Source organism: Lithobates pipiens, unplaced genomic scaffold (assembly GCF_037356315.1).
Source record: "Lithobates pipiens isolate NorthernLeopardFrog02 unplaced genomic scaffold, aLitPip1_a1.2 Scaffold_10, whole genome shotgun sequence".
Taxonomy (NCBI): domain Eukaryota; kingdom Metazoa; phylum Chordata; class Amphibia; order Anura; family Ranidae; genus Lithobates; species Lithobates pipiens.
The window spans coordinates 67,789,165-67,803,412 of record NW_027507686.1 but is presented as its reverse complement, the minus strand read 5'-3'; the positions used below and the strand labels follow the sequence as shown (position 1 = coordinate 67,803,412).

Genomic DNA, 14,248 nt, shown 5'->3' with positions numbered 1-14,248 from the left:
TTTTTCTTCATAAATTTTGGCCACAATTTATACTGCTACATATCTTTGGTAAAAATAACCCAAATTAGTGGATATTATTTGGTCTTTGTGAAAGTTAGAGAGTCTACAAGCTGTGGTGCGAATCGCACAAAATTGATCACATCTGATGTACTGGTGGCCTATCTCGCTTCTTGTGACCCGAACAAGTCAGGAAAGTACAAATACCCCCCAAATGACCCCTTTTTGGAAAGTAGACATTCCAATGTATTTAGTAATAGGCATGGTGAGCTTTTTGATGTTGTCATTTTTTTCCCACAATTCTTTGCAAAATTAAGATTTTTCATTTTTATTTTTTTCCCCACAAAATTGTCATTGTAATAGGTTATTTCTCTCACATGGCATGTGTATACCACAAATGACACCCCCAAAAAAATTCTGCTATCCTCCTGAGTATTACAATACCACCTGTGTCTGACTTTTTCACAGCCTGGCTACATAGAGAGGCCCAACATGCATGGAGCGCCGTCACGTGTTCTAGGAGCATAAATTACACATCTAACTTGTTGACTACCTATTACACTTTTGAAGGCCCTGGAGCACCAGGTCAATGACACGTGACACTGATGACAGATGCACTGATACGTGGCACTGATAACACGTGGCACTAATGACAGATGGCACTTATACGTGGCACTGATGACACGTGGCACTTATATGTGGCACTGATGACGCGTGGCACTAATATGTGGCACTGATGACAGATGGCACTATGTGGCATTGATGACACATGGCACTGGGGACAAATGGCACTGACAACAGGTGGCACTGGGGGACAGATAGCACTAACAGGTGGCACTGGGGTGGATGGCACTGGGGCGGATGGCACTGGGGGAGGATGGCACTGGGGGAGCATGGCACTGGGGGAGGATGGCACTGGGGCGGATGGCACTTTTTAAATTAATTTTTTTATTTTCCCACTTACGGTGCTGCAGCCGTTCATCTCTCCCCTCTCACACGCTGTTTGTGTGAGGAGGGAGAGCAGCGCTGAGAGATGATCTCATATGTTTACATATGAGATAATCTCACATTGGACACGCCGATCGCGATGTAAACGGCTGCTGTGATTGGCCGTTTACAGCGATCTGTGTTTGCCTGTCTCCGGGGGACACGGCAAACACAGAACTTCCCCGATGTGCACCCGCGGCGGCGCGCATTGCGGAAGTAAACACCAGGACGTCCAGGGACGGCCTCCCGGATGAAAGCGCCTGCTCTATAGCCGTCATTCGGCTATAGGGCGGGCGGGAAGAGGTTAGCAATTTGTGTTACCAAGCAATTGAACAGGTGTACCTAATAAAGTGGCTGGTGAGTGAATGTTAAAAATTTTAATTTTATTTAATTAAGTAGGTAAAAAAACTTAAACAGTATAGAAAAACTCAATATATCAAAAACATTGAGCTTATGAATTTATGCTTAGTGTGGGTGCAATGGACCTTGCTGTAGAGTTGTTGCACCAAAGAATACTTGGGATGCAATGAAGCCCAAATTTAACTTGGTATCTAACAGGTAGTTCAACATGATTTGCGAATGAACGTTTCTTCAGGATCCAAAGTATAATTACTAGATAGATAGAAATACAATACTAAATAGACGCATATCCATGTAATAGCATGTGGGTAAAGACCAGAATAAGCTGTGAACATATGATTCAAGTTTATCCATATATTATTGTGGCACTAGGACTTTGTGGTGATTATCTATACATTCTTTTCTAGGTAAATCTGTTTTAGGACACCATTGCGATCTACCAAGAATACTTGTTAGCTTAACTTATAAGCATGACGTTTTTGATATTTTAACCTTTATACTGTTAACATTATGATTTTTTTACCTACTTATTGTCTAGTTGAATAAAATTTTAATTTTTATTATTATTATTATTGTAATTTTTTAAAGTTGTCCACCAAGAATGATAGGGACAGGGCTCTAAAAACAATAAAAATGGCATTTGCATCAACAACAAAAAAAAAAATTGTTCCTTTTTTACCTCCTTTGTTTCTTTTTCTTATCACATTCTTTTGATGTGAAAGAAGTGCACGCAGAGAGGTTTACATGTCCAGACCACTTTGTTACATCAGTTATATTCACATAGGCCACAAATATACAAATGCTGGGTCATCTTGAATACAAATGTCCTGATATGATCTCAACAGGTCGATTTTATGCCAAATATTGAGATGTATTTTCTTTCTCATGTGTCATGGTCATGTGTTTGGCCTGTTGATTTCCTTACTTTTTTGTAGTTTGTGAGCATGCTGTACTGTTTGATACATTCTATAAATTAAAAAAAAAAACAAAAAAAAAACTTAAAAAAAATTAAACATTGTCAATACAAGGTGTCAGTTGAACGCTCTTCTGTGTTCGTGTTTGCACCAACCCATCACTGTCACTTATGCTGAAAAGCTTGATCTGCATGTAATTGTGGAAAACATATAAATATATTAATGTGCATTTTGTGTTTGGCTATCAATTTATTGGTCTGGAGTATTAGGACTGAAAGATAGCAATTATCAACTTTTATTCAGTAACCATGAGATAAAACTACATACTGTATAATGCATCATACTATGTGCATTCTTGGTTCTGTTAGTAATCCGGTTTTTCTCCAGATTAAGAAGGTTTGCCCTGGACGTTTATGTGGAAGATTATAGTCTTTTTCTAATATTAGGAGCAGTGTTACTGCATGTTGAGTAAATCTATATGTGCATCGGCATGTAAGCAGGTGGATGTCAAATGTTTATGTTATGTTAAAATGTTCTGTTGTCTTTCAGGTAATGTCTATGGTTAGATTTTTTGTTGTATAATTGCCCTGTTTAGTTGTGTGTGCCCTGCTGAGGTGGTGCTCCCTGGCAGGTAAGGGTTAGCTCTGCTGTACAGGTTTTCCCGGGGTTCCAGAAGTATGGGGGGCTGTGTAATGCAAAGGGTTCCAGAGGTGTGGGGCTGTGTAATGTGAAGGGGTCCAGAGGTATGGGGGCTGTGTAATATAAAGGGGTCCAGAGGAACAGGGCTGTGTAATATGAAGGAATCCAGAGGTATGGAGGCTGTGTAATGTAAAAGAATCCAGAGGTATGGGGGCTGTGTAATGTAAAGGGGTCCAGAGATATGGGGACTGTGTAGAAAAAACTTTCAGAAAACAGGAGAACATTTTTTTGGGGGGAGGGCGACACCATGTTTTACTGCACCAGGTGACCCCAACCCTAGTGACGCCACTGGCAGTAGCACATAGTAAGTGTGCTACTGCCAGTTACATGTATTCCTGCTTGGCACTGGTCGCCCGATGACAGTCCTCAGGTCGGTCAGCACTATTTTTGCAGAGGAGGAGGGAGGGGTGTGGCTGCCCGGGGGAGCAGAGGGAGGAGGATTCTTCTGAGTGCCGGGCCACAGTGCGCGTAGGTGCTACATGTGGCGTCACTTGACTCTGACGTCAACAAATCGACATGCGGTGCACCACCTGCCCACCTGAGATGGGGTGCCAGATATAGGATCCGCCCCGGGTGCCAAATGCTCTAGGTATGCCCCTGCAGAGAAGTTATCCAGAGTGTACAGAGTGTAATGAGAGAAATAACTGTGCCATAGATTAGAAGGAAGTTGTAAAGTTCGATTGCTGCCTTAACGTCAGCCTTGTGCTAAACAGCAGACTCTGTGTGCCTTTGGGGGCCCTAGCAAGTGCTTTCTCCAAGTCTTGACATATGCACAGTAAGCCCTGCCCACATCCATAGTATTGCCTTTGGAGAATCATATATTATAATGTGTATTGCTATATATGGACTACAGTTGCAGTATTACCGTGATATGATAATGAAAGGATGATTTGAAAAAAACAGAGGAAAAATTAAAGGGAAGAATGGCAAATACTGAGATCAATTTAAACCTCTAACAAGGGAACTGACTTCAAAGAGATGCACAGGGTGTTCATGGGGAAAAATTCTGTGAGAAATAAAGACTGTTTTTCCACATTGATATGTTATTCTTAAATTAAGAAGACGGGGGTTATTGGAGTGTCATAAACACAAATCTAAAAGGAAATAAATACATTCATGAAAAGGGTTTGACTACATCATAGTAGAAATGTAACTGTGTATGACAAGCACCATAGCAAAATCATTAGAGGACCCCTATCTGTACAACCTCCATAAGAAAGACACTAGTCCTTCAGTGCCATTCAATGACAAAAACTCTTCTGTACTAACCATGCAAGGCTAGTTCAGCAATCTCCCCCGCTGAGCTGTTGTGTTCTGACAAGAGGATGCCCGTGTATAAGTCGGTCTGTCTGACAGGCCCCCCCCCCTCCCCTTCCACCAAAACACTCCGATCAGCACTCTCTGTCATTGATCGGTTATCGAGAGTTAGTCGGATGCTGGTTTTCCAGCATGCACATCCGACATAAGCCATCTGAACAGCTGGCTTCTGTCGGAGAGACCGACATATACACGGGCCAAATGTCGGACATTTTTTTTTAATCGGCCGATGTCTCCCAACATTTGGCCGTATGTACGGGGCTTTACACAGAAGTAAACTAATACCAATACCTCAAATCCACACTTTTTGAAACATATGCTGCTATGGCTATAGCTATCCTTATGTTTCATTACTATTATTAAATTGATACTAAAAATACACTGTTTAATTGACATTGTCGCTTCTATTTCTGCATATGGATGATGGCACTGTAATTATTTTAATTTAAAAAAGTACCTTTTTTCTAATTAATATACCGATGTCATATGACTCAGATCTTTCGCAGCCTGTCTGCAGGGAAACATAAGCAAGAGGAGCTTCTAGTAAAAAACAAAAAACAAAAATAAAATAAAAAAAAGCCTTTGAAATACAGAGTAAAGATAAATACTATAAATAAACTTTTTTAAATGGTCATACAAATATATACTTGAAATCAAATATTTATTATTTTTTGGCAATAACATGGTGTGGGCAGATTTCTGCCAGTCACAGGTGGCGTCACGACCCTCCAGCCTGTGTCTAGAATAAGAGGGAGGTGAAGTCTCCATTAATCTACATGTAATATCCCGCCTCTATTGTGTTTAGTTGGTTAGTGGGCATAGAGGAGGAGGGAGGAAGTGGGCTGTCATTTACCACTGTGTATAGACCCACATGTGTCACTCTATAGTCACATGGGCTGCTCAGATGTGATAGGGAGGAAATGCTCAGCATAGAAACTCCCTGAAAACTGAACAGGTGCAGAGTTACCACCACAGCTGCGAAATCCCTAGCTCAATTAGGAAAATAGATAGAAGGTAGAGCTAGAAAGCAACAGGATCAACCAGGTTTTTTGCAGAATACAGAAAACAAATCTCACAGTGACGTAGTAACTATTGCTTAAAAAATAATTTTAGACCCAAAGATAACATAAAACCCCCAAAACATTATATATTTTATGAAAGCAGACACCCTAGAGAATAAAATAGAGGTAGTTTGGACAAATGTGGGAAGCTCCTGGCCAAGTCAGTCAGGGAACTGAAATCTGCCTCTTACATACCGCAGATAACAGATGCCAACGGCCAGCAGGTCTCGACACCGATGCAGATTCCCGAGGTCTTTGGAAAATTTTATTCTGATCTCTACAACCTTCCGAGCTCGGCTGGACAGACTGAGATAGACAGATATGTAGCCGGAGCTGGTCTCCCGTCCCTGACGCCGGAAGCCCGGGAGTTTCTGGAGGAACCAATTACTCTGGTGGAAGTCCAGACGGCTGTGGGCTCTCTGAAACTGGGCACCCGGATGCGTACACCGCACAATATTACAAGACCTTTCTCCCTATTCTTGGCCCAAGCTTGGTGGATTTGTTCAATGCTTTGAGCTCCGGTAGAGAGTTCGCCTTGGACACCCTTAGAGCACATATTTCTCTGATTCCTAAAGAGGACAAAGACCCGGGACTATGCGGAAGCTACAGGCCCATCTCCCTGCTCAACTTGGATTTGAAATTGTTCTCTAAAATCCTCGTCACGCGACTGGCTCACCACTTGCAATCCCTCATCCATGTTGATCAAGTGGGTTTTATCCCTTCCAGGGAGGCTAGGGACAACACCATCAAGGTTTTAGCTTTAGTACACAAGGCACAGGCGTCGAACAACCCTTGTCTCTTTGTGAACACGGATGCGGAGAAGGCTTTTGATAGGGTCCACTGGCCTTTTATGTTCTCAGTCCCCCGCCACGTAGGGCTGGGTGATCGGATGATCACTTGGATCAGCAAAATATACTTGCGACCCTCTGCGCAAATCAAGGCGAATGGGGTGCTCTCCTCCCCCATAGATATCGGTAATGGGACTAGACAGGGCTGCCTCTTGTCGCCCCTCTTGTTTACACTTGGAACCCTTTCTGGCCTCAGTTCGGCAGAACCCAGATATAACAGGTCTGCGCAAGGGCGCTACCGAGTGTAAGATATCTGCTTACGCAGATGATATGCTGTTTTCCCTGACGAATCCCAGAACTTCCCTGCCGAACCTCCTTCGAGAATTCCAAATGTATGGAAAGCTGTCTCACTTGAAGATCAATTTCTCAAAATCAGAGTCCATGGGGGTGGCTATCCCCCCGAGGTTGCTTTTAGATTTACAATCCAATTTTCGCTTTAAATGGACGAACACAGCTCTTAAGTATCTGGGCATTTACATCCCACCAGACATTGCGAACACGTTTAGGCTGAACTTTCCTCCCCTGCTGGCTAGAACACGCACTTTGCTTCAAAAGTGGCACTCTGGCCTTCACTCTTGGTTCGGGAGATGTAATTTGATAAAAATGAACATACTTCCTAAATTTAACTACCTTTTTCAGGCTCTACCCATCAAGATCCCGACTCCATTCTTTAAACAGGCACAATCCGTGCTCACGCAATTCATATGGGCACACAAAAAACCCAGACTTCGGTGGTCACAGTTAACCCTCTAAACAACAAGGGGGATTGGCTCTACCTGACATACGGCGCTACTATATGGCCTCACATCTGGGATGTATTTTGGACTGGAATTGCAATAGCTCTACAAAACTCTGGGTGCAAGTTGAGCAATCTCAATCCTGCATCCCGCTGAGGAGCGCGATGTGGTGCTACCGGGCGTTGCCTGCAGAACTGAAATCGCATCCCACTATAGGAGCGTCCCTAAGAGTCGGATTCCTGACTGCTTCCCAGAACAAAATCACGTAGTTGTCCTCCCCTTTGTATCCTATACTAGGCCACCCACATTTTGAACCAGGAATCCATCCAGGGGACTATAAATTACTTAGCGAACTCAACGTGGACCATGCGTCTAGATTCATCATCGACGGGAAGTGGCCTTCTATCGTCGACCTGACTGACCAAACAGGTTTGTTTCGCCTACCCTTCTGGAAAGCGGCGCGTTTACATCACTTTTTGCACTCCATCCCCGACCTCCAAGCCTTTGCAGGCCCCCTGACAGAGTTTGAGACTCTGTGTAGAGGCGAGGGCCCTCTGGCCCACATCCTCTCTCAGGTTTACATTCTCCTGAATGGGCAGCCAGACCACCCTCATTTGACCTGTGTGTCCAGATGGGAGCGGGATCTTGGCTGTTCATTTTCACCGACACAAAGTCAACGCATTATTACCTTGGCTCTCACAACCTCGTGGTGTACTAAGATACAGGTGTCTAATTTCAAGCTCCTAACTAGGTGGTATATGACTCAGACGAAACTGCATAAGTGTTTTCCTTCCGTTTCTGATTCTGGCGGTGTGGAGAAGAGGAGGGCACGTTGCTCCATGTTTTCTGGTCATGCCCCGGTCTGACGGACTTCTGGACAGAAGTCCGCCGTATAACGCAAACATTCACGGACTTTCCCATACCAAAAGGGCCAGCCTTTTTCCTTCTACACCACTCACGGATCCCAATAAAGCAGTATAAAAAATCACTTTTGCGGCATTTGGTAAATACGGCGAAATCTTGCATTCCTCTCCACTGGAAACAGCGCACTTCTCCTTCGGTTGTACACTGGATTAGGAAAATGGAGGATATCAAGAAAATGGAAGACCTGATTCTGACATCTCAGAATAAGCAAGAAACCTTCAAACAGACGTGGGACGCTTAGAACGTTTTTAGATTCTCGCTGGAGGGCTGACGCCTGTTAGCGTAATAGTGATGTGGATTGCCATTGCGTCCTGCCATGTCTCTTCCTCCTCTCTCTGTTCTTTCTCCCTCCTCCCCATCTGTTCCCCCTCCTTTCTTTCCCCCTCCCCCACCTTCCCTCCTTACCCTTAGAAAAGAGTGAAAATTGGGAATGACGGCCCCCCCAGGTTGCTGGCGGATGCCGGCAGGGCAGGGTATGGGGATGATCCCGGATCTCGGTCTTATATTGTTTTATGTGCCGCAGAATGTTCGGGGTACTGAAAGACAAACCTCTTGTGATATGTATACCCATGTCAAGTCTTATTTTACTGCCTTCTGTTCTGATTTACTTTGTTTATTATGCACCGCGGGAACCGCATTCCCCCGTTTGGAGTTGAATAAAGTTATATTTGCAAAAAAAAAAAAAAAAAATAGAGGTAGTTTAAATTTCTTATGTCACACGATACTACGGAAAAAGTAGAAATGCGCTTATTCATTTTAGGGCACACAAACACAATAAATTAACCAGAAATCCTATGCTAGAGACTCATTCACATTGCAACTCATTTATATCTCAGCATGGTACCTCATCATCGTGGTTTATAATTCTTTTTTTTTTTCACTATTCTTTATTAATTGATCCATCAAAAAATTACAAACCTTCCTAAAACCCAGCTACGCAGCAACAGCCTACTTATATTATTTATCCTTTACCCACCTTACCCCTACCCTCCCTGGTCCCCACCCCCCCCACCGCTTCCCCCCCACACGCCCAGGTGCACAGAGACAGCAATATACTACCACTATAACTCCTATAACTCTCTCTACACATTCCTTCTAATCTATGGGGTGTCCCATCTCAGCTATCCATGGGGTCCATATTCCTTTCCACTCTCTAAGATTTCCTCTCCTTACATACAATGTCTTCTCTTTCCATACTAGTTCGTTAATACTTTGGGTCCATTCTCCTACTGTGGGGGCCCTCTCAGCTTGCCATCTTTGCGCAATCAATCTGCGTGCTTGATATAGGCATCGTACCACTGCCACCGTGATGTTCTTTCCTTCTCTCTGCTCTTGCCTACATCCCAACACGCACAGAATCGGGTCCATTGCCATTTCTAGCTTAAAGATCCTATTAATACTCGCCACCACTTCTCTCCAGTACCGAAAGAGCTTCGGGTAGCGCCATTCCATGTGTAGAAGATCTCCCTGTCCCCGGCATCTAGGGCATCTGTCATCTATTCTCCTACCAAACAAGCATAATCTTTTAGGCGTGTAGTAAGCCCTATGCACCAACATCAGTTGTGAGATCTTTTGGGAAGGGGAGACCGAAGTCACTGGCCCCAATTCCATTACTCTCCTCCACTGCGTAACTGATATTTCCCCTATGTCCTCTTCCCATTTCCTCTTCAAATTCGGATGATCAATTTCCTGATTGGGATTCATACCTAACTGCTTATAAATTCCTGAGGTGCACCCCTCTGACATGAGTAACTTCCGAAGTAAAGGTATTTTATCCCACTTTGGCATATTTCCCCCAAACTGTGCTGCTAAGGCGTGTCTCACCTGCAGATAACTAAAGAATGATTGTTGTGGTATATCATATATTTTTTTTAAATCCGAGAATGTCCTTAAGACCCATCCGTCATAGAGATGGATCAGTTTAGTTATACCCTGCCTTTCCCATGATTTAATCTTACCGATAATAAATATTTCCGGTAAGTTTTTGTTGTCCCAAAGAGGTGTGGATTCTAACAGTCCTGAAACGCCCATTTTTAGTTTCACCGCTTTCCAAATCTTACCTAACATTTTAGTTATGGAATTATTGTGCTGAAAGGAGTCTGCCTCCAGGACCTCCGCTATAAGCTCATGTGGGGCTCCTATCATTCTAATCCCTCCTTTTAACTTTCTTCCCTGCTCCGAGTCACAACCCGCCAGGTGCTGCATCTGCGCCGCCAGGTAGTAATTCCTAGGGTGTGGCACCGCCAGGCCTCCTCTATCTATTGGCAGCTGCAGCGTCTGGAGTCGTATCCGGGCCGTGCCTTTCCTCCAGATAAGCTCCCGAAATAGGGTCTCCAATTTCTTAAACCATTTTTTGCATATCCATACCGGCGCATTATGTAAAACATACAGCAGCTGTGGCAGCCAGATCATCTTGATCAGGCTGCAACGACCCATTACTGAAAGCGGGAGTTTACTCCAGACGTCACATTTGCGCTTAAATTTATTCAGAAGAGGAATTAAGTTTTTATTGATATATTGATCAGGGTTCACTGTCAAATATATACCAAGGTACTTCAGCGCATCTACCTCTCTCACCCTTAACCCCGGCAGCGGAGCTGCAGCATCCAGGGGGTCGACTCGGAGCAGCTTGGACTTCGCCCAGTTAATAGCCAGCCCTGAGAAATTTCCGAAACCTTCTACTAAGGTAACTGCCTGCGCCAGAGATGATCCGGTATCTCCCAGAAACAGTAACACGTCATCTGCGTATAAAGCGATCTTTTCCTGTCTCTCTCCGCTTCTTTGAAATCCCCTGATCCCGGAGTTGGCCCTAATAGCTATAGCTAATGGCTCTATGGCCAACGTGAAGAGCAGAGGGGACAAGGGGCAACCTTGCCTTGTCCCTCTGCTCATTTCAATCTTTTCTGAGTATCTACCATTGGCCCTTACCCTGGCGCTAGGGGCATTGTACATCCTTTTTAATCCAGCCAATAAAGGCGGGGCACATTCCTACTTTCTCCAACACCCGCCAAAGAAAGTTCCATTCTAAGCTATCAAAAGCTTTTGTTACATCCAAAGACATTATGGCCCTCGCCCCCACGTTCTCTGCTGGGATCTGCATATTTAGGAAAGTACTTCTGATGTTCATACTAGTGGATCTTCCCCTGATAAACCCCGTTTGATCTGGGTGTACTAACTTTGTTATGAATTGATTCAACCTATTTGAAAGTACTTTAGCTAGGATTTTTTCATCCAAATTCAATAGCGATATTGGCCTGTACGAGGCTACTTCCAGCGGGTCCTTATCCGCTTTGGGGATCACTATATTCGTTGCCTCTGTCATTGATGCAGGTAGTTGTCTCCCCTCTGCTGCGTCTATTAATGTCTTATGCAACTCAGGGAGTAGCAGTTCTCCATAGTATTTATATATTTCTACCGGTAGCCCATCCGATTTGGCATCCCAACCAATGCCTGTTGTAGCTCATTAATGGTTATCGGGGCGTCTAAGGTTTCCCGTTCTTCCCGAGTAAGAGTCACCATTTCCAGGTTTTCCAGGAAGCTATCCATTACACCTTCCTCCCCTGATCCTTGTGACTGGTACAGCTCCCTATAGTAATTTCCAAAAGTTTCTACTATCTCCTCTCCCTTACATGATGGCACCCCGTTTGAGTTTCTAATACTTGAAATGACTGAGGGGGGAGAGTTTGTCTTAACCAACTGTGCAAGCAATCTACCCACCCCCTCCCCTTCTCCAAAATAGCGCTGTTTCACAAATATTCGTTTACTCTCTTCTTTTTTTATAATCGCTATTTTATAACCTTGTTGTTTATTTAACCAAATTTTTTGATTTTCTGGGGTTGGGTCCTTGACATAGGCATTCTCTGCCTCTAACAATTCCTTCCTAATACTCTCTTCCCATTTTCTCTTCATTCTTGCTACCTGCTGAATCAATGTACCCCTAATAAATGCCTTTAGGGTATCCCAGATTACACTCACTGGCGCCGTGCCCGCATTAAAGCTTATAAACTCTCTTAATCTTAGTTTAACTTCCACTTCGTCCTTCATAAGTTCCAGCCAAAATGGACTGATCTTCCAGCACACTTGAGTTTTTTTGACCCCCGAATTATACACGACCCTCACCAGGGAGTGGTCTGAGATCCCTCTAGGCATATATTCTATCTCCCTTATATTTTGTGCCATTTCCACGTTTCCTATAACCATATCTATCCTAGAAAGGGTACCATGAGATCCTGATGAGCAAGAGTATTGTTTAACTCTCGGATGCCTCTCTCTCCACAGGTCCTTTAATCCTATTTCGTTCAGGAAGCAGCTCAGCCTGGTTTCACCTACGTCCCCGGGCCGCACCTTGGGGGGGAACCTATCATGGTTTACATCCAGGACTTCATTGAAGTCTCCCATCGCTATAATCGGGATGTCTTCTTTATCCCCAATAAATTCTATCAGTTTGTACATGACTTCCATTTTAAACGGTGGGGGTATATATATATTTGCCAGAATGCAGTAGCTACCCTCTAGTTTACCGTACAGGAAAACATATCGACCCAACTCATCTATGCTGACCTGGTTGCAGGAGAAGCTCACCCCCTCCTTTATTATCACGCTTACCCCCCTTGAATAGGAGGAGTATACTGAGTGATATTGTTGTTGATATTTCCTGTTATTTAACAGTAATTTAGACATATTGGTTAGGTGGGTCTCCTGCAGACAAGCCAGTCCAACATCAAATCTCTCCAACATAGCAAAAACTATCGCTTTTTTTACCGGGGTGCCCAAGCCCCTCACATTCCAAGACCCAATATTAATGGTTTTAACCTGTATCATCTGTACCATCAGTTAAAAAAGAAGACAAACTAACGAGCGGGAAACGCCACATAGCTAAACAATGAACAACTACATAATGCTTATAAAATATAGAGTCTACCGGAATACCTATCTTCAATAAGTGCACCCACCCAAATTTCATAATCCTTTGGTTTTTCCAAACTTTATACATTAGTAACTTACGATTAAATTTAACCCTGAGATAAAATATCTTGTAATAGTGCTTTGTGTTAGTATTCTTACTCTCTTGTGCATTTATCCTATTATTACCCCCTCCCTTCCTTCCCTCCACCTAACAAGGTGCTCCCTACGGGAGTTTAATGTGACCAGAACATCCATAACCCACCTAACACCCTAACTCGCAGACACCACCACGTTGATCCCCCCCCATCCTACCAATTCTTAACTTTGATATCCAACCAAGCATTAATCAAACCGCTTACAACCACCCCCCTCCCCCACTATCTCCCCTCCCTTTCCCCTCGGCTACTCCGTAAAGACTCCTTATTAGCCTCCAGCCATTGCGATGCCCCATCTGCAGAATCAAAGATCTGTACCCCGTCCGGAGTCGCCACTCGCAATCTTGCTGGGTATAAAAGAGCATATGTTACATTATATGTCTGTAAAGTGGCTTTAATTGTCCGAAATTCCGCTCTGCGTCTCTGCAAGTCGGGGGAGTAGTCTGGATAAAGTGAAATCCTTGAGCCATTAAAGGAAATGTCCCCCATCTCCCTTGCCTTACGCATCAATGTCACCTTATCCTTGTAATTAAAAAACTTCAGCAGCAGGGGTCTGGGACGCCCCTCAGGCGGCGGTGCTCTAAAGGGGAATCGATGGGCTCGTTCTATCGAAAAGAAGGGTGAGAAACCTTCCTTTCCAAACTTGTCTAGCAACCAAGACTCCAAAAATTTTATAGCGTCAGGGCCTTCGCTTTTCTCGGGTAGCCCCAGCAGCCTGATGTTAACCCGACGGGATCTATTTTCTAATTCATCCATTTTAGTAGCATAGCTGTCCAGGTGCTTTTGCATATTCTTAACCGCGTGCTGGGTTGGATTTAAATCATCTTCCAGCTGACTTATTCTTAATTCCAGCGCCGCTGTTCTTTCAACTACTTTCTGGATGTCCTGTCGAACTAACAATATATCCTCCTTCATTCCTGTTAACTGGGCTGCCAGGTCTCCCAGGGACTGTTGACATGCGTTTACCGCCTTTAATACATCCTTCAGTGTTGGGGCCTCCTCCTCCTGCGGCCTGCCAGTCCTATCAGACTCCAAATCTCCTTGGGTACCCCCCAGGCCCTTTATACTCTTGCCCTCAGGAGCTAGCATGGTCAGAGAGGCCGCTTGGCCTTGGCTTTTTCTGTCGACAGGACCCCCAGTATGGGGTTTGGTTTGTACCGTCTGTCCTCCTTTTATTGGTGTTTGGGCTGGGGTATGCACTGGGGTATGCACAAACCGTTCTAATTTTGCAGCGGCTGATATTGCTGCCTGATTATTTTTTTCTTTTTCTTTGGAGGAGCGGAGAGGTTGTGTCCCCGCCCCCTCGTGCTGCGACTGTTCCTCCCCTCGTCGCCTAGACATTTT

At 44.2% G+C, this 14,248-nt stretch overlaps 1 protein-coding gene across 1 annotated transcript in view; it reads left to right on the top strand.

The window, feature by feature from the left end:
• LOC143931935 (sodium/calcium exchanger 1-like) overlaps positions 1-14,248 on the top strand; it is a 165,268-nt gene that overhangs the window by 55,173 nt on the left and 95,847 nt on the right. The window lies entirely within an intron of this gene.